Below are 20,316 nucleotides of genomic sequence, written 5' to 3'. Positions count from 1 at the left end.
CCTTTGTACATTCTGTTTCTTCTAACTGAAATGTCATTTGACCCACTTCTAGTTGTCAGTGCATGTATGTGTTTGTTAAGTTTCTTAATATTCAAGAACAAAAGCCAGCCCTGCCCTCAACCCAGCTGCCTGTCAAAATACTGGGTTCTACTTCTATCAATAATACAGATTCTATTTCAGGTTCTTAGCAGAGCATATAAATTTGGCCTATCCGCAGCAAGAAAAGCTATCTATGGGAGGTTCCAGGAAATATGAAACAGGGCCTGTGATCCTCTAATAATATTTAATTATAGTCTTGACTTAATATTTAATTCCTGATCTTGAATCCAGCCCCTACCATGTTCCCAGTTTAGCTCTCTTCTTTCTAGCTTTAGTTAGAACTGCTTGTGAACATTCAGAGCCCTGCTTCCAGGTCAAGCCTGGACCAGGTCTATAGACTCACCTCTTCCCAGCATCTCCCCACCCAAAACTCCCCATCTATGAAAACCAAAGAGTTGTTTTTTTGGAGGGTCACATTAACTTAATCTGCACTCTACACTACTGGATTAATTAAATTATTTACTCACTCAATTAATGTATCTCGACTCTTTACCCTCTGCAGATGCTTGGTATACAGTGATAAACAAGACATGGTCTCTGTTCTGAATGACTCATAATGCAGTAAGGGAGACATATATGAGCAAATAATGGTTATGTGTTTGTCATGTACTACAGAAAATATTTTCATACAAAGGCATGGAATCAAGCAAAGGCCTCCTGGAATTAAGGAAAGAAAACAATGGGCTGTGTCTAGGTATGAAGTGCATGAGGAAGAGGTGAAAAATAGAAATACAAGAGTTAAAAATTGGGTGACCACTGACCAATATGTTTTTTTAAAAGATAACTTTTGGGGGGACAACAGTCACAAGATCCTCAGAGTGTGATAAAGAGTGCTACAGTTAAGTGACTCAGATTTATTGACAAGGCTTAGGAGAGTTAGTCCCAGACATGAGAAAAAATTTACCATTAAGCACTAGATGAGTTCTAAGATTACAGATTACAACAGCTAACTGTTGAAGTTTGGCATCATTCACTTAAAGTGTATATGTGATTTTAAAAACTTTACAAAGGATGATTATGAGTAGTAATTAGAGATTTTTTTAAAAATTATAGTTCTGAAGAAAAATTGATTGTATTTCCTATTATCTCCATTTACACTCAAGGCAAATACATAGGTAGCTTGCTAAGTCACAGTTTAAGACATCACCTTTTATTTGGAGAAAAATATATGGATTACAGAAGCAATGACTAATAAGAAACATTCAGGCACCCTTCAATTTCCAAACACATGAAGATACGCTAAATTTTACAAAACTAAGACCATAGTTTAAATCTGAAAGAGTAATGTAAAAAGTAAGCATTAATCATTTTTATGTTAAAAGTATACAAAAGGGCAGTAAAGAACCTTTATTCAAATAAAATACTGCATCATTCATGAAACAGTATGAAAACCATGACTATGATAGAAAAGGAGTACGTTTGGGAGTATGACAAGGATTTTTTGAATAATAATGTCTGTACTTAATAGCTATGTGATTTTAGACAAGTTACTGAACCACTTTAAAAAAGGTTTACTTATTTTTTCTCCAATGTTTTCATTGTAGTAAAATATACAGAACAAAATTTAGTGTCTTAACCATTTTTAAGTGTAGAGTTCAGTGGTATTAAATACATTGATAATGTTGTAACAAAAAGAAAAAAAAAAGAAAATTGGACTTTATCCTGCAGACGGTAAAGAGCCACCAAAGATTTTTTAATATAAAAGCTAAAAAATATGTATATTATTTTTTTGAGACAGAGTCTCCCTCTGTCACCCAGGCTGGAGTGCAGTGATGTGATCTCAACTCACTGCAACCTCCACCTCCCAGGTTCAAGTGATTCTCCTGCCTCAGCCTCCCGAGTAGCGGGATGACAGGCGCACACCACCACGCCTGGCTAATTTTTGTACTTTTGGTGGAGATGGAGTTTCACCATGTTGGCAAGGCTGGTTTTGAACTCCTGACCTCAAGTGATCTGCCCACCTCAGCCTCCCAAAGTGCTGGGATTACAGGTGTGAGCCACCGTGCCCAGCCTAAAGCTAAATATTTTTAAATATTGTTTGAAGAAGATAACTCTGGAAGAAGCTATCAAAAACTAATATAATATTTCAAGTATAGAAATAGTGACTCAACTCAAGAAGCATTATAGAGGTTCAGGTGATAAAAGCTGACAGTCTCTGAATGAAGGAGAGAGAGGAGTCTGGAATAACTTTGAGGTGTTTCTCTTAGGAAAATGTTTGGAATTCAGAAACATTAATTAAGATGGGGAACAGAAAAAGAGATGCAGGCTTAGGAAGAAAAGCTCAGAAATGTAGAATCTTACATAAAATTGGATGTAGTTTGAGCTCAAGCTATTTGCATTATTCTCTGCTTAACCTACAGAACTGGATGTCTCTCCAAGTTAGGTTTTAGAAAATCTAGGAGGTGAACGATAGAAAGTGATTTCCATCTATCTTTCAAGGCATGAAAGCCTTAGATTTAGGTACATCTATCTTGGCACACATAGCATGGCTTTCCTAAGTAGTGAAAAATCAGTGACCTTTCATATAAACATGTATTCTGCATTTGCACCTCTGGGTTGAATTGTCTCCCAGGCATATGAAGATGCTGTCTCAGTGCATTTTTTAAATCCCAGTGCTTTAGTCAGGCTGATTGCTTGTGAGATGTGAACATATAAAAACATCTGAGTATAGGAAGCATTTGCCATTTCAAAATAACAGCTCTTTGTTAACTACGGCTTATGTATAGTAAGAGTAAGGTCTTTAGGGGCAACTTACTTTCATGGAGGAGCAGGTTTGTTAGCTTGAAAATTATCAGCCCAGTTCAAAGAGAAATGATACAACTTACCACATACTGCATGTGAATATGCCATTCTTGAAAATACTGGTGTGTGAAAGAAAATTTCATATTTACAGCCAACATTACAGCCATTCTGGAATTAAGGAAATAGCAATAATACACTATCAATTACATTTTCATTGTTAAATCATTATAACAACATTGAAGAATATATATGGAAAGTAAAAAAAAAAAAAATCTGTAATCCCACTATCTTTAAATAACTTACAAACCTTTGAAATGTTTCCTTTCAGTCTTCTCTACATAATTGTATGTAATGACAATAGCCTGCATTCTATTTCATATGCTCATTTTCCACTTAAGATTCTAATTAAGGCATTTCTATGTTGCTATGTGATTTTTATTATTATCATTTCTATCAGTTGCATAATTTTCTACCACAGAGGTCCACCCTAATTTACCTAATATGATTTTATCAATTTGTTAGATTTTTTTCTTCCAATATTTTTCCTGTTGTAGGCAATATTGCAATGAACATCTTTCCCAGCAAGGGTTTTCTCTTATTTTACTTTACTTTTAAAAAACAAATTTCTATAAATTGACTTACTAATTATAATAGCATAAGCCTTTTCATGGCTCTTGGTTCATATTGCCAGATTGCTTTTCAAGAGGGTTGCATCAATTTGTCTTCCCACCTGCAAGATATAAAAGCACCATTTTCATGACATTTTCGAGATCATATCCTTTAATTAATTTGAATGTAAAAATAAGTTATTTTGTCTTAATTTACATTCTATGATTACTAGCAACCACAAACATTTTTACTGTTTCCTTAATAGTTCTATTTTTTATTCTTTGATGAAATTATATTTATGCGTTTACCAATTATACTGGGATACTACTTTTTTCCTTATAACTAAATGTACTCTTTGTATGTAATCTTTAGCTCTGATTATACATACTAAAATCTTTTTCTTTGTCTGCTATTTTCTTAATGGTATAATTTTTTAAAGAAATTTAATAATTAACTAGAACTGTTATATATAAAAATTCTTCCCAACAAATCTAACAATATTTTTATACCATAATGGTATTTGCATAATTGGTTCTTTACTCTAAATCACCACCCTTATTTGTGTTGACAGGACTCTACAAGATTACTCCCAGGACTTTTGCTATTCCTTTAGGGCTGACTTATGCCATCATTCCAAATGTGTTTCCTATAATTGCCCTCAGTTCTTAAAAACAACATGAAAACCCAAGTGGCTATAAAAGGAGCTGTAACATTAGTTACACATTAATGTACATTAATTCATATCCTTAGAGATTATAATTTTTAAAACACATTCCATAGACACAAAATTATATTGAACAGCAAGTATACTCTCAAAACACAAATACATCAAAAAGAAACCTTTATAAAAATGAAAAATTAGTGTTTATTTCAGGTTTACCCACCAGTGGATGTATTTTCAACATCTGCCCATTTGTACAAGTGTGATCAGTACCCAGAGGAAACAACACAACTACCAGGCAAAATGAGAAGATCACAGATCCTAGAATCAGAAAACCTGAGTTCAAATCCAAGCTTTGCCAATTGGCAGCAACTGAGTGAACTTAACCCCGTTAAACCACATCTGTTTTCTCATCTACAAAATATAATAATGGCTTTGCCTATGCTCAGCACAGGGAGCTTTGCATACTTCATTCCACATTCTTGCATTGTCACTATAAGGCAGGAATTACAGCTTCCATTTTACAAGGAGAGCTCCTCTGTCCTCATTATTGGAATCATCTCCCCCTACACACCACACTTCTTTCCCTCATATTTGTTGAATAAATAATCTATAGTAACTGCTACTAACCTAGCTTTCTTATATCATTTTTCTAAGCTATTTATAATTTCTTTAAAGTTATTTTTATGGGCAAACACATATTCTAAGTGATGACAGACCCGTTTATTTTTTCATTTGTTATTTAATTGGTAAATGAGAGAACACTTTGATTGGGAAAACTTGAGCAATATGCTTGAATTCCTCCATACATTTTTTAAAATGCTATCTCTTTTAAGCTAGACTGTCAAATCCACTCTATTTTGAGATTAAACATTAAAATATTGAGACATCAGATTATGCATTCAGTATAATCTTGAGGCATCATGCTGAGTCTCTGGTGAAATCCCCTAAGCTGGACATTAGTCCAGATTAGCATGAATCTATAGATTCATTCTTTCATTGAAAAAGCCTTCAAATCCAATTTGTGCATTGTCTTGTAAAAATTTACCAAAATGGGCAACACATTTTGATCTTATGAAGTCAGGTGGAGGAAAGAGATGTAAAAAAAAAAAAAATTTCTCATGTGGTCAAGTAGAAATGACAGCTTTGGAAAGAAAGAAAGCAAAGTCATTTTTCTAGCTTCCCCACTTATCAGCTGTGTGACTTTTAATAAAATATTTAGTCCCACTAAGCCTCAGTTTCCTTCCACATTTGTAAGTGGCAATAATATTATTTACCTTGTGAGGCTGTGAGAATTGAACACTATCAGCACATAAAGGGTCCAGCACAATTACTTACCTAATGGAGAATCTCAATAAATTAGCTCCTTCCCTCCATTCCTTTCATAACTAAGGTAGTATGATGATTTCAGAGGGCTGGGGTTGAATCCTATCTCCCACATGACCTTGGGCACATTATATAAGTACTCTGAGCCCACTAAATGATCGGTAATCAGTTACTGGGGATAGTGCCAGGCTCCTAGGTTTTTCACTAAGTGAGAGCATTTATGTGCAGTTCTTAGCATTCTGCCTGACACATGCTAAGTGCTCAGACAGAAAGCTTATTATTAGTAATAATAAAAACTACGTAAGTAAAATGACATTGAAGAACAGTCAGAAGGGCTAATTTCTCCCTAAGCTGATTCTGTTAGACACAAAATTTAATGGCAAAGAGAAAGTAAAATTCAATTTTTATCAAGAGTCTCTTTCACTTAACATATTTGAGAGTGCTGTCATAGCTTTACAAAATGCAGAAGGCGCTGTGGGTAGTGGGATTTGTACTTCTTTTACTTTCCCTATTTTCAACAATGAGTACATATGATCTCTACAATCAGAAAAGGGTTAAAAAAGAAAAGCAGAAAGCAGCAAAAAATATTCAGAAAAAAATGGGTTGTGGTACTGCCTGATATAAACCAAGCAATGCATTGTGTTTTCTAGGCTGGTGTATTTACATGATATACATAGTCACACACTGCCCTGGAATCATCCTACCACTTGCACATTTTTGAAAATTCTAATCAATAGCTCCCAGGTTTACCTTTATTACAGAAGCAGTTCTTGCAACACTGGTTAATTGCTGTACGGCTTTCTTGTGGAGATTCAGGTTTTGGAGAGGTAATGCTAGATGAAAATGAGTTGCATAGAGCTGAAAAATAAAAACAGTGTCAAAGTACTTAAACTTTTTTTTGTCTGTTTTTTTGGCTTTTAAGTAACAAGCTTTTGGCTAAGTTTAAACTGTAAAATAGAAGTTTTTTCTACCACTTTAGAAAGGTCGCTGATGAAGTTGAGTAAGTTGCCTTATTTCCCCACTGCCATTAAGAATGGACCGGTCCAAAGACACAGACTGCAATCTATGAGCACATGATTCTATGATCACACTCTATATATGGGTCGTTGTATAGGACAGTCCAAACTCTCACTAGTCTAGATGTTTAGTAGTTTGAAATGGCAGGCACACGTTTTTATATTATAAAAGAATACAGCTTACAGTTCCCTCTAGAAACGATGACACATCCTATGGGTTCCTGGATATGGTGAAATTTTTGGTTGGTCAGCTTACTTTCCTAAACATATTAGAGCAAATCTTCTGCCCAATGAATAAAAAGATGCATCAGCAGCCAAAAAGGCAGCATAGGTAGAAAATCACAGATGTGACTCCAGCAGCCTATGCTATGGTAATATGCTAAACTGCACAGAAATTACACAGGAATTCATAAAATCCCAACCACCATTATTTTCAATATTTTCCAAAGTTACAAGTTATATGTCACAATTTTAAAGTCTTTAAAGAGAAAACTATGTATTTTGTTCTGACACTACTGATCCTAACTATTACCCACTACATTTAAAAGAGGCATCAAGGCACCTAAAGTATGGGACCAAACAAATTGGACATAGCTCAGTTTTCTGATTCAACAATTAAGGATTTTTAAAAACTTCTTTACTGGTCCAGGATATCCCTCCATGATGCAGTATTGGATCCGCAAGTTGAGATATATGAAAGTCAGAAGGAAGCGTAAGGCTTTTAGTTGAACGTACCTGCTGTTTCAAAGCCACATTGAGATACATGAGAGCAGGGGCCTGGTTTCAGATCAGACCTCCAGGCCCATCTCAAGAGCCTTCAGTAGTAGAAGTCACTCAACCACTCTGAAATTCAGTTTCCCCATAAATAAAATGAAATAAGCCAGGATGAACTCTTGAGGTCCTTCTCATTTTTAACGATCTGTGGTTCTCTGACTTTGCCAGTACCTAAGTTCTGGCCAGATTTCTGGGATTTGGCCCAGAAATATTTGGATAAACAATAATAATAATTTATTCCTTCTATCTACCAAAAACAAATAAATAACAAAACACCAGACATGAAAAAAATTATAAACAAGACAAAATAGAGTGTAGTACTATCTCCTGTTATTTATATTTAATATTTGTAATAGTTTGTGGTGGAGGTTGTCAATAACCACCTTTTCTCCAGATTGATTTCTTCTTGCTCATCACCCTCCTCCATTTCTCTGAAGGACACAACTCTCTTTGTATTATGTTAATTTTGGGGGAAAGTCTTTTCTAGCTGGGATTTCAGCTCTTCTCTCATTCTTCTCCTACCTTTATGATTGTCTCTCTGACCTGAGCTTCTCTTCTTTTTCCCCCAACTTAACTTCATATTTACCATAAAGTTCAGCCCCATCTTTTCTGCTTTTCTTTCTGTGCATTCACTTGCTTGGAGAAATCACACTTTCTCATCTAATAGCCAACCTTTTCTATGTCAAAGATTCTCCAACTCATACCCACAGTGCAAGTTTCTTTCCTAACATATGTCCAACTATTATATAAATATTTACATATCCTGACATCACATCATTCTAACATGTCCAAAACAAATTCATCATTTCCTTTCCTTCTCCACTTGCCAAGAAAAATCCAGGCTAAGTCCTATCTCCAGTTTTTTCATCTTCATTCATAACACTGATCTTCTCTCAAGAAACTAGCCTCAAAAACTTTGGACATTTCTTTGTATTTTGCTGTGGTTAAGGAGGAGTCAAATTGCTTAGGTTCAAATCATAAGCTAGTCATCTACTAGCTTTGCGATCTGGCAACTTATTCAACCTCTGTGTCTCAGTTACATTTGTAAACATGAGGGTGATAATGATATTTACCTCATAAGTGCAAACTGTTAATATATTGTGAAGTGTTTAGCACAGTGTTTGTCATAAGCTAAGTGTTGAGTAAATAATAGCTAACCAGGTAAGCAAAACAAAAAACAAAAAAAAACCACCAACATATGGTTAACTTCAGGAAAAGCAATAAGGAAATATAATAATGATACACTACATGTGGTTCATAATAATTGTGTCATGATGATATAAACACTGAATATGGACTTAACCAAAAGTTGTGAAATAGCAGAATAAAAAGAATGGAGGAGGGGAAGCATCTATGCAGTTGGGAGTGTGTATGCGTGTGTGTATGTGTGTGACATTCTGTGTCTGAGAGAGATGATATAAGAATGCTAAATCATCATCTCCCAGGACAGAAAGCTAATATGTAATACTTATAACAAAAAGGCCAGGAAGTAGCAATAAACATAAGTTATTGAGAAATACAGGGGTAAGAACTAACAGAAAACAGACTAGAAGCAGGAATCAGGGGGATGGGGTATATCTGAGGGCTACTCTTTTTCCTTAAAACACTATGTTTATATATTACTCAGATAAAAATAAAATTTTAAAAAGTAATTCATTATATCATGGAATGTGTGTTTAGAGGTCATATAAATCCCAGGAAAAATGCTGACACATAAAAAACCTATTAGTTCTACTTTTTTTTTTTTTTTTTGAGGCGGAGTCTCGCTCTGTCGCCCAGGCTGGAGTACAGTGGCGCAATCTCGGCTCACTGCAAGCTCCGCCTCCCAGGTTCACGCCATTCTCCCGCCTCAGCCTCCCAAGTAGCTGGGACTACAGGCACCCGCCACCATGCCCAGTTAATTTTTTTTTTTTTCTTTTTTCGTATTTTTGGTAGAGACCGGGTTTCACCGTGTTAGCCAAGATGGTCTCAATCTCCTGACCTCGTGATCTGGCCGCCTCGGCCTTCCAAAGTGCTGGGATTACAGGCGTGAGCCACCACGCCCAGCCTATTTCTACGTTTTAATTGCCCACACTATAACTTATAGTCCATGATAAAACTGATTTTTAAAATGCTTAGAGAAATTTATGATAAATTTATAACCAAAGCTAAGAAAGGTAGGAATGTCTGAGTAACAGCTTAGTCTGGGGGGTATCATGAAATGCAACCATGACCCCTGAAAAATATTATTTATCGCTGTCAGGAACAGCAAACCAGGTTGCAAGACTCTAAATCTGACCTACAATTTAACAAGCAGGGTTTCTTCAAGTGTGAATATTTATTCAAATGGTGGTCAGGCCCAAGATGGGTTTGGTAATACTATTTAAAATAATTTTGGCTAACAATCTCTTCCATTAAAGCATAACGCCATTTTTTCTGCCTTATATCTCCAGCAGGTATCAGTGCCACCAACATACTTGGAACAGTATTTATAAGAACAAATTATTTGCAAAGTGAATTACATTTCACTAATTAAAACTATAGCTTCAGCACAGTTAAAAAATCCTCTAAATATCTGCTTCATAAATGTAGACAGGTTTGTTATTCTTTCCTAAAAAAGTGAAATCAATAAAATTGATGATATTTTATAAAGGTAAGGAAATTCAAAACCTCCAATTAATAAGTATTAGTAATTAATGGTTTAGAAGATGATTTGTTAAAATTACTTAAACCCAATTTGATAGCAGTAGGAGCAGAAGGGTCTTAACTTGAGAATGCCTCAGGGCTAATTTCTGCTTTAAGGCATAGTTGGTTCCGGTGAGCTTTTGAATATCAGTCATATATCAGAACCATGAAAACCCCACTCTGCTGTGGAGCTCAGAATGGGTGGGGTGGCTTTCTGAGGATGTGAATCACTAAGATGCTAAGGGAAGGGCTGATTGGTAAAACAAAGGGTATCATCGCAGAAGATACTAAGGACCAGCTCTCAAAGTATACATTTAAGCACTTGTAGCTTTGCTCCTATATCTGTCATATATTTAAGAGGAAAAAATAAGTTAATCAAGGAACTATAGCATCCTAATATGTGAATACATAAAAATTACCTGAACCAAAAAAAAAAAGTGAGTGCTTCTGCAATCAATGCTCTAGTGCCCCACAAGAAAGCCAACAGGCTATGCAGGACTCCTTTTCACACTCAGGTTTCCAGGCATGCTGACAAGCATGTTTCTGGAGACTGCCACAAAAGAAATTTGTTTTCTCAGATGTTTCCTGCCCCTAGTCCAAGAAATTAGGCTATGAGCCGAGCACGGTGGCTCAAGCCTGTAATCCCAGCACTTTGGGAGGCCGAGGCAGGCGGATCACAAAGTCAGGAGATGGAGACCATCCTGGCTAACACAGTGAAACCCCATCTCTACTAAAAATACAAAAAATTAGCCGGGCGTGGTGATGGGCACCTGTAGTCCCAGCTACTCAGGAGGCTGAGGCAGGAGAATGACGTGACCTCAGGAGGCGGAGCTTGCAGTGAGCCGAGATCGTGCCACTACACTCCAGCCTGGGCGACAGAGCGAGACTGTCAAAAAAAAAAAAAAGAAAGAAAGAAATTAGGCTATGAAGTATCACAGTCAATTAAGAAATTTTTACATATTGCTGTATTGTCTAAAAGTCACACCATCTTGGTTCCTCATTCTTGCCCTTCTCAGTCAGTGAAACAGTATTAAAAGAACTTCAAATTTGCTTCTGTGATCCCCACATTAAAATCTGCATTTGTTCAACCATTGTGGAAAGCAGTGTGGTGATTCCTCAAAGAACTAAAAACAGAACTACCATTTGACCCAGCAATCCCTTTATTGGGTATATGCCCAGAGGAATATAAATCATTCTACCATAAAGACACATGGATGCGTGTGTTCTTTGCAGCACAATTCACAATAGCAAAGACATGGAATCAACCTAAATGTCCATCAGCAGTAGACTGAATAAAGAAAATGTGGTGCATATATACCATGAATACTATGCAGCCATAAAAAAGAATGAGATTAGGTCATTTGCAGAAGCGTGGATGGAGCTGGAGGCCATTATCCTTGGCAAACTAACAGAAACAGAAAACCAAATATCACATATTTTCACTTATAAGTCAGAGCTAAATAATGAGAACACATGGACAGATAGAAAGGAACAACAGACACTGGGACCTACTTGAGAGTGGAGGGTTGGAGGAGGGAGAGGTTCTGATATGGTTTAGTTCTGTGTCCCCACTCAAATCTCACCCTAAATTGTAATAATCCCCATATGTCACGGGCAGGACCAGGTAGAGATAATTGAATCATGAGGGCAGTTTCCCCCATACCATTCTTGTGATAGTGAGTGAGTTCTCATGAGATCTGATGGTTTTATAAGGGGCTTCCCCTTTCCCTTGGTTCTAACTTCTCTTGCCTGCCACCATGTAAGATGTGCCTGTTTCACCTTCCACCATGATTATGTTTCCTGAAGCCTCCCTAGCCATGTAGAACTGTGAGTCAATTAAACCTCTTTTCTTTATAAGTTACCCAGTCTCGGGTATGTCTTCATAGCAGCATAAAAATGGACTAATACAGGTTCAGGATAAATAACTGTTGGGTACTAGGCTTAGTATCTGGGTGACAAAATAATCTGTACACTAGATCCCCAGGTCACGAGTTCACCTATATAGCAAACCTGTATATGTACCACTGAATGTAAAATAAAAGTTAAAATATTTTTAAAATTAAGATAAAATCTGCATTTGTTTTAAACTCAGGCTCAGCTCTAAGGCTATCAAGGTTTAAAAGAAAGAAATTCATTAACAAAGTGATGCATTCATACTTAACTCTCCAACTTTACTGCTCATTGAAATCACCCGGGGAGCTTTTAAAAATGCACATTGTGGGCTGGGCATGGTGATTCACCCCTGTAATCCCAGCACTCTGGGAGGCCAAGGTGGGTGGATCACCTGAGGTCAGGAGTTTGAGACCAGCCTGGCCAACATGGCAAAACCCCGTCTCTACTAAAAAATACAAAAATTAGCTGGGCGTGGTGGCATGTGCCTGTAATCCCAGCTACTCAGGAGGCTGAGGCTGGAGAATCGCTGGAACCCGGGAGGTGGAGGTTGCAGTAAGCCGAGATCGCACCACTGCACTCCAGCCTGGGTGACAGAGTGAGACTCCATCTCAAAAAAAAAAAAAAAAAAAAAAAAAAAATGCATATTGTGGATCATACCTCCAGAGATTCTGAAGTACAGCCTGGGCATCTGAACTTATGTATACTCCCCAGGTAAGTCTAACGTGCAGCCCCTGATGAGAAGTGCTGCTCTGGAGAACCAGTGCTCTCAACACTACAAAGTTGACTTCATGTTCATCATCTTCATTAGACTGTGTGCTCTTTGAGCAGAGTGGATTGATTTATTTTCTGTCTACTTCTTTGGCTTCTATTTTGTTCAATTCTTTGCAAAGGTGAATCCAAGAGAATAATGCTGCACAAAAGATTTAAGGAATGCTAATTAAATAACCCATCTATTTCTGATCCTGTACCAGTGGTTTTCCTGAGTTACAGACAAAAGAACTCTACCTTATATCCATGAGAAAATATTTCTTAGGATAATAACCATTGATAAAACTCAATAATGAAAATCATTATACATTTTGCACTTTTCATTCCAACTCAAGTCTGTTTTAAGGATCACCTTTTTACTACCCATAATAAGTTTCTTTGGAAAGAAAGTTAAAAATTACCAATTGAGCTAAAAGAATGTTGGGGTCAGATACCTGGTGTATTTCTACTTGTTTTAGAATGTCTAGCAGTTTAGTATGGTATTCAACAACCTAAAGGAAGACATTTAACAAATTACCTGGCTTGGTCATATTAATTTCTAGAATTTGATACTCACCCTTATAATTACCATGGCAAAGCCTTATTTTAAGAGCTATGGGAGGTCACTGAGTATCTTTAGTATAGGAATGACATTGTTTCCTCATAGGAACTTGGAAGCAGACCAGATAGAAAAACCTAAGTTCAATTTTGGGCTACTGAATTTGAAATGTCTTTGAGACATCCAAGTAGAAGTGTCAATTTAGTTTCTTGGCTATGCTGTGAGAGGAGAGGTAAATTTGCAAATCTCTATAGACAGAAAATAACTGAAGTTATGGGCAAGATGAAGGGGCTTTTGGAAAAAGAGGAGAATGAGAAGAGTGAGGAACTCCAACATATATGGTCATATACAAGAGAATTTCAACTAAAAGGGAAAAAATACAATAAATATACCTTAATCTCTTCCATATTTCTAATTACTTCTTGTATAATACTAGCAGTGGGATTATGAGGTTTGTAACATATGTAATATATATAGATAGATATAGGTCATATGGCTTATCTATATCACTGCATCTCTTCTGCCTAGTTATTGAAAAGAATTGAGTTTTTTATAGTAAAGGTGACATCTTTACTAATAAAACTGTACCATTTAAAGAACTGATCTTATGGCTACCACTAGAGCCTTTCAAAGTTCTTTGTTCCCGGACTTGCACTACCATTGTAGCCATGATGCTACATATGAGACCAGGTGACTAAAAAAGGTTATTTTTTACTAATTAAATCTATTTACATGGTGAAAAAAAATTAAGAGCATTTCAAGTTTCCTGATTCATACTGATGTGATTTTAGAAAGCTTATACCAATTTTCCTCCCTATCACCAGCACTAAATATGATCTTTGTCAATTTGATTGGTAAAACATTATCCCATTATCTCAGGCAACTATATGAAATAATTTATATTATGGAAGCATAAACAGTATTGCTACATAACTGAGACCAAGAGACTCCTGAATACAGATTTGTGTTTAAACTGAGACCATGCAGAAAATACAGTAAATATCCAGTAAACTTGCTGAATTAAGTTGAAATCAAAGTATGGCTATTTGTTTTCAGAAAACAAAGATTTTCAAAAAGCAAAGATTCCAATATCTGTTTCCTGGGATGTGGTGGCGTGGCCCCAGACTGCTTAGCTAATTAGTTCTGGTAGAGCCTCTCAGAAATCTTTCAGCTGGCAGGGACTTCCAGGATGCAGCTCAGGGAGATGGAAACTCGATAATGGTGATTTTTTTGTTATTTTTTGTTTGTTTGTTTGTTTGTTTTTTAAGCTGAGAATTTCAAATCCATTTTATTAATGTTCTTTAACATTGCTTGGAAAATAAGCAAGCATTGCCTAACATATATTTTGGTCAACCAATTAGTATAAATTCACAGGTAAATGTATTGATATGCACTCTATTTTCTGGTTTGTTAACCTCAAGAATAAAGCATCACACTACTGAATGTATCATGATTAAGTTCAAAGACTTTTGGCATCGCTGTCTTATCTTAATATGACTAGATCCAGATTCATTCCAATTGATGTCTTTCTAATACTAATGCACATACTTTTCTTAAAAGAATTGCAGTCTCTCATAAAATATCTATATTTTTAACTGAGTCCATTGGAGATATTATAAACTGAAAGCGTATTTGTAAATAGGGACTGTTTTTAAATTGGTTCCTGTTTGTATATTATCTTCAATTCCTGTTATTTCCTGCTCCCTACTGTCAGAGGCATTTGAACCAGAGCAACTCCATCTCTAATAGGGACTGAGTAAAATAAAGCTGAGACCTACTGGGCTGCATTCCCAGGAGGTTAGGTATTCTTAGTTACAGGATGAAACAGGAGGTCAGCAGGACTAGTATCACAAGATACATGTCACAAAGACCCTGCTGGTAAAACAGGATGCAGTGAAGAAGATAGTCAAAACCCACCAAAATCAAGACAGTGACCTCTGGTCGTCCTCACTGCTTATTATACGCTAATTATATGGCATTAGCTAAAAGACACTCCCACCAGCGCCATGACAGTTTACAAATGCCATGGCAACATTCCAAAGTTATCCTATCTGATCTAAAAAGCAGAGAGACCCTCAGTTCTGGAAATAGCCCATCCCTTTACCTGAAAATTCATGAATAATACACCCTTTATTTAGATATAATAAAGAAATAACCATAAAAATAGCCAAACAGCAGCCCTCAGTGCTGCTATGGCTATGAAGTAACCATTATTTTATTTCTTTATTCTCTTAATAAACTTGCTTTCATTTTATGGATTCGTCCCAAATTCTTTCTTGAGTGAGATCCAAGAAGTGGAAAGGGGTCAGGATCGGGACCCCTTTCCGTTAACACTACAACTTCACTTAAAAGGCAACACATCTACTTCTATAGAAATTAAAGAACTCCCAATTTTCGCTCAATCAAGCTTGTTGGTATTGCCTGCTATGAGCCTGCGCTACCTAGCATTTGTCTTGATAGGTTGCCTCAAGTTTGTATCTGGTTGCTTTCTTACGTGCTTGGATTTGAATCCCAGCATCACCCTTTACAACCTGCATGATCCCAAGGTTATTCAACCTCTCAGATGCCACAGTTTCTTCATCAGTACACAGGTGATACTAATAGCACCTATCTCACATAGGCAATTAAGCAAGCACTGCAAGTGTTATAATAATCGTTTTGCCTGGTTGTTTCTGTTATTGCTGTTGTTACTGGTTTCAATTATTTGCTTGGGTTCACATATCCATAAACACATGAATTAAAATTCAGTCCCCCCTCCACACACACACAAACAGATAAGCCATAGAATCATCTCTCTCCCCCTCTTCTTCTCACCCTCCGCTTCACCCTCCTTCCTCCCCTCTTCCCTCTCCCCATCTCTCTAGTGGAAGCAAGGAGAATGAATTTGAGAGCAAGCCTGAGACTGGGAGACCAATTGGAAAACTAGACCAACCAGCCCTAGGTATTTGTGAGGGGAGGGATTACTGAGTACAGAAACAGGAAATGCTGCATTTATAGCATGAGAAGCATCAATAGTACAGTCTACGTTTTTCATGCACCTTTTAAAAAGCACACGACGTTGGGACCGGGGACTGGGGCTACAGTTTCCAGATCTAAAGGTCAGGGAGGGCTTTGTGGGAACTGGGATGGCCACCTGGGAATTGGGTCTCCTCCACGCGGGTTACCTTAGTCCAGGAGTGCGTGCGCTCACTGACCAGGGCCACGAGCAGCGCCGCCGAGGCCGCGCCCTGCAGCTGGCTGTGCCTGGACCGCTTCGTCCACGGCCTCTAACCAGGCGACCTGCTAGACAAGGACATCTGACTTCCTGGGTTTAGGTCCCAAGACGAGGAGCGGGAAGCTGCCTACCTTGGGGTGGAGAGGACTGGAGTAGGGGGTAGGAGCGAGTCATTGTCATATCCCCCTTCTAAGCATTTTCATCATCATCACAAAGGGACCCAGCTCACCTGTGAAGGGGCGGGACCCAGGGAAGGTACAACGCCCTTCTAGCTGGCCACCTCTATCCCAAAGGCAGGGCCTGCTGCTGCCACCCTGAATTCTTAAACAGGCAAACAAAACCTCTTCCTCTATGCTCATCAGTACGAATATTTCCGTTGATAAGCCTTACTGCTGCTCCTCCATTTTCTTCTTCCGTGTTTTTTTTTTTTTTTTTTTTTTTTTTTTGATACGGAGTGTCGCTCTGTCGCCCAGGCTGGAGTGCAGTGGCGTGATCTCGGCTCACTGCAAGCTCCGCCTTCCGGGTCACGCCATTCTCTTGCCTCAGCCTCCAGAGTAGCTGGGACTACAGGCACCCGCCACCGCGCCCTGCTAATTTTTTGTATTTTTAGTAGAGACGGGGTTTCACGGTGGTCTCGATCTCCTGACCTCGTGATCCGCCCGCCTCGGCCTCCCAAAGTTGCTGGGATTACAGGCGTGAGCCACCGCGCCCGGCCTTCTCCATCTTCTTAATAATAATAAAAGACAAACCATTGTTTTTGACTTGTGTTTTTCCCGTGCATTCTCTTGTGTTCTCCTTGCCGGTGTTCCCGGCTGTGGGCCTTCAGGTCGAGGGGTCAGTTGAAGCCTTTCTTCCCTTCATTGCTCCTGCCCGCAGCGCTTCCAGACCCCTCCTTCAGTGCCGGAGCCCCGCCCTTATATTGTGAACTTCTTTCAATGTCTCATCAGCTTCCAGCCAGAATCCTGTCTGATCTTCCTATATTTGCCTTAAATTCTTTAGTTATGTAGTCTGAAATTCACCTACTAGCAATAAGCTTCCTATTTAAAATGCAGCCTGGGCGCGGTGGCTCACGCCTGTAATCCCAGCACTTTGGGAGTCCAAGGCGGGTGAATCACCTGAGGCCAGGAGTTCCAGACCAGCCTGGCCAAGATGGTGAGACCCAAGATGGTGTGGCCAACATGGGCGACAAGAGTGAAACTCCATCTCAAAAAAAAAAAAAAAAGAAAGAAAGAAAGAAAAAGAAAAGAAAAAAAAATAAAATACAGATACTACTGGGTGGGTAGGCACTCTTTTCTATCCAAATTAGAATTGTTTCATCATCCCGTATTTTCCTAAAAATTTAACACAGCGGTTTCAAAGGGAAGCTAGCGTAGTGGAATCAGGGAACTGTGGAGGAAAGGTACTGGGCTGCAGGTATCATAGGCGTAATAGAAGACAAGAACAATGGAAAGGAGTCCCAGGCTCCAAGAATCACTTTCCTACCTTTTCAGGTCTGGTCTGGGTAGAGCTGGAGAAAGTATTCACTTTAGTAATGCAAGCGCTAAAATGTTACAATCAAAGATTTTAACAAAAAATAAACATTTAAAAGCTAATTATTTACCAAAGTCTCCTGCAAAACACTGAGGGAAAACTCCATTTGTAATCTACAGTAAAACCTGATAACCTCTTTTCACATCTGCCCTTATCAATGTATCTCACATTATAATTGTCATCCCAGGTCCTTCCCTCCTCTACTTCACAATTCCCAAAACTTTCCCCTACAACCCAAACAGGACAGCTATTCTTTTGGTTTCTCAGGTATGTATTCTCTCATCTGCTGGAACTAAAGAAATGTTGGTTCTTGTTGTAATTCATCCTAAGCGTGAAAAGTTCCTTGATAAACTTTTGTCCAAACTGTCAATAAATAAATGTGTCACTAGAGAATAAAAGGAGAGAGAAAAGAAAGCAGACTTTATTTTTTAATAAGACAAGGAAATTGATCATCCTGTCTTCCTAATTTGCTATTTCTTCATGGTTAGTGAGTCGCTTTGCATTTTTTCCAAGACGCAAGACACATAGTTCAATCTCCTTCCCATGAGAGCAGTGTCTAGTTGTATTCTGAGAATTACACAGTGTTTGATTTTTACAGTCCATGATACTAATGACTTCATAAGCATCTTCAGTTCCTAAAAATAAACAGATAGATGAACAAAAACAAGGATATACTTACTTGCAATAGACTTCAAATATAAAGCTTTGTGGGAAAATATTGATGAGAATGGCCCATGGTAGCAAAATAGTTTTCAATCAGATTAAAAAATATATTTCAGAAGGGACTGACAGGGCCTGCAGGTACACCTCACTTGGTGCAGAAAAACAGTTGACCTCCCTTTGGACTGTATAAGCCTAGCATTATTGGACAATCCTGAGAGAGCCCAATGCTAGGCTTTCTAGAAGATCAGTACTGAACATCATACATGCTGGATGTTCTGCCATTGCAGGCAGGTGAGGGCCGCTGGGGTATAAATCTTAGGCACAGTTTCTCAGAGGCAATATATACCACTCCATTCCTATCTGAAATCCACATCAAGGACTTCTACTACCCTCCACTTTCAGTTACCTCACCCAGGGCCATTTTAGAAAACAACATCATCACTCTTGCAAATTACTTTTTTCTAAGCTGATTTTCCTCTGCCTGAATCTTCTTACTAATTATTTCGCTTTTAAAAAACCCATGCATTGTATGTAATTTGTAAGCTTCCTTATATGTTCAGGAACAAGAAAAAATCAAAAGGTAGAGGGGAGAAGGGTAAGGAGGGTGAGAAGAGAGAGGAGAAAAAAGGAAGAAAAGAGAGTGGATATTTTCTGTGTTGCCCTTGTCCTCCACTAATACAGACACTTATCACCACGATGTCCAGAACAGGCCCAAGAGAAAGAGAAAGGAGACAGGGAGAATTGCTCTTGAGGTAGTAAATTATTCACATAACTTCAGTGCCGTCCTTTTTTTGGAAGGATCCCATAATGTTTATCATCAGCCACAAGCTTCTTCCTAGTCTCATACCTCTACTGCATTATCTCCAGTTAGAAGTCTTCCAGTCTTCCAGTTAGAAGTCTTCCCAGATTTCTGGGGAGCCAACTCCCCACAAGCCCTGTACACCTCCTGTTTGTTTAGATCCCATTATGACATGTGCAGCCCTTATTACATCTTCACAACACTCCTGGCTTATCCATTTCCCTCCACAGTGTCTCAGTGACCCACCATCAGGTCTTAACCTCTGGACCTCTTATCCCTTAAAAGATGTCTAACTTGATGGTCCTGTTGGATGTGATACCTCTTCACCTGACACCATTTTCACACCCTCCACGTAGGACCAGTGCTTGCCCTTATTCTTTGTACTCCTTTCCTGGACTGCTCGTCGTGTTCACCAAGATCAATGCTGCCCTTCTTAATACTAACATAAGGTCAGGAGCTGACTTGAATCTTCACAGCCCTCAACTCAACATCCTCTCCTCCTGTTCTAAGTCTGGCAAACATTGTTGAAAATCATCCTGTGACTATGCTAATATTTCACTTTTATCTACTGTCAACTGGTTCTGTCCCATGTAGCTGCTCTCCCACTGAGTGTGATTTCCATGACGAAAGGGACTGTATCTTCTCTGCTCCTGTGTCTAGCACAATGTCTTAACATGGTACATTTTCATCAGACTTTCTGGAACTGTTGAACTGCCTTTCTCCACACTTTCGGGGGGTTTTGTTATCACTCTTTTTGATTCCTCTCACCCTACGGTGGCTGTTTATATCAAGACTAACCCGCCTCTCTCCTTTATTCGCACGATTACTTAAACCTTCTCCTTCTTATTTCCCTGAAACTATTGAGCCATCACTTTTATATTCCTTCATCTCACCTTATATTTACATTAAAATATCTGTCTTTACCTTCATTCATTCCTATCTTTTCTTTCAGAAGAGATGCCACTTCTGCCTTCAAAAAAACTGTCATCTTCCCAGGCTCTCTCTCTGATCCTTTTCTAC

At 38.2% G+C, this 20,316-nt stretch overlaps 2 long non-coding RNA genes across 5 annotated transcripts in view; both read right to left on the bottom strand.

The window, feature by feature from the left end:
• LOC107975919 (uncharacterized) overlaps nt 1–16,508 on the bottom strand; it is a 149,985-nt gene extending 133,477 nt beyond the window's left edge. Inside the window, exons 1-5 of one of the 4 annotated variants that reach the window (XR_001719456.4) lie at nt 16,255–16,471; nt 6,188–6,295; nt 4,335–4,432; nt 3,484–3,571; nt 2,925–3,009 (exon numbers count right to left, since the gene is read on the bottom strand). This is a non-coding gene — a long non-coding RNA (uncharacterized LOC107975919). Of the gene's footprint in view, nt 1–566; nt 3,010–3,483; nt 3,572–4,334; nt 4,433–6,187; nt 6,296–16,254 lie in introns of all 4 variants that reach the window. The other 3 variants (XR_008536525.2, XR_010158938.1, XR_010158937.1) reach the window with 3 other exon arrangements.
• Nucleotides 16,509–18,233: 1,725 nt separating this feature from the next.
• LOC134810556 (uncharacterized) lies at nt 18,234–19,465 on the bottom strand. The gene is made up of 2 exons (XR_010158936.1): nt 19,345–19,465; nt 18,234–18,469 (listed from the first exon to the last, which is right to left on the bottom strand). It is a non-coding gene; the product is annotated as an uncharacterized LOC134810556 (long non-coding RNA).
• Between the last annotated feature and the right edge of the window lie 851 nt (nt 19,466–20,316).

This window comes from Pan troglodytes, chromosome 6 (assembly GCF_028858775.2).
Source record: "Pan troglodytes isolate AG18354 chromosome 6, NHGRI_mPanTro3-v2.0_pri, whole genome shotgun sequence".
Classification (NCBI taxonomy): domain Eukaryota; kingdom Metazoa; phylum Chordata; class Mammalia; order Primates; family Hominidae; genus Pan; species Pan troglodytes.
Note: the sequence above shows the minus strand (reverse complement) of the source record. Positions and strands in the feature narration are given on the sequence as shown.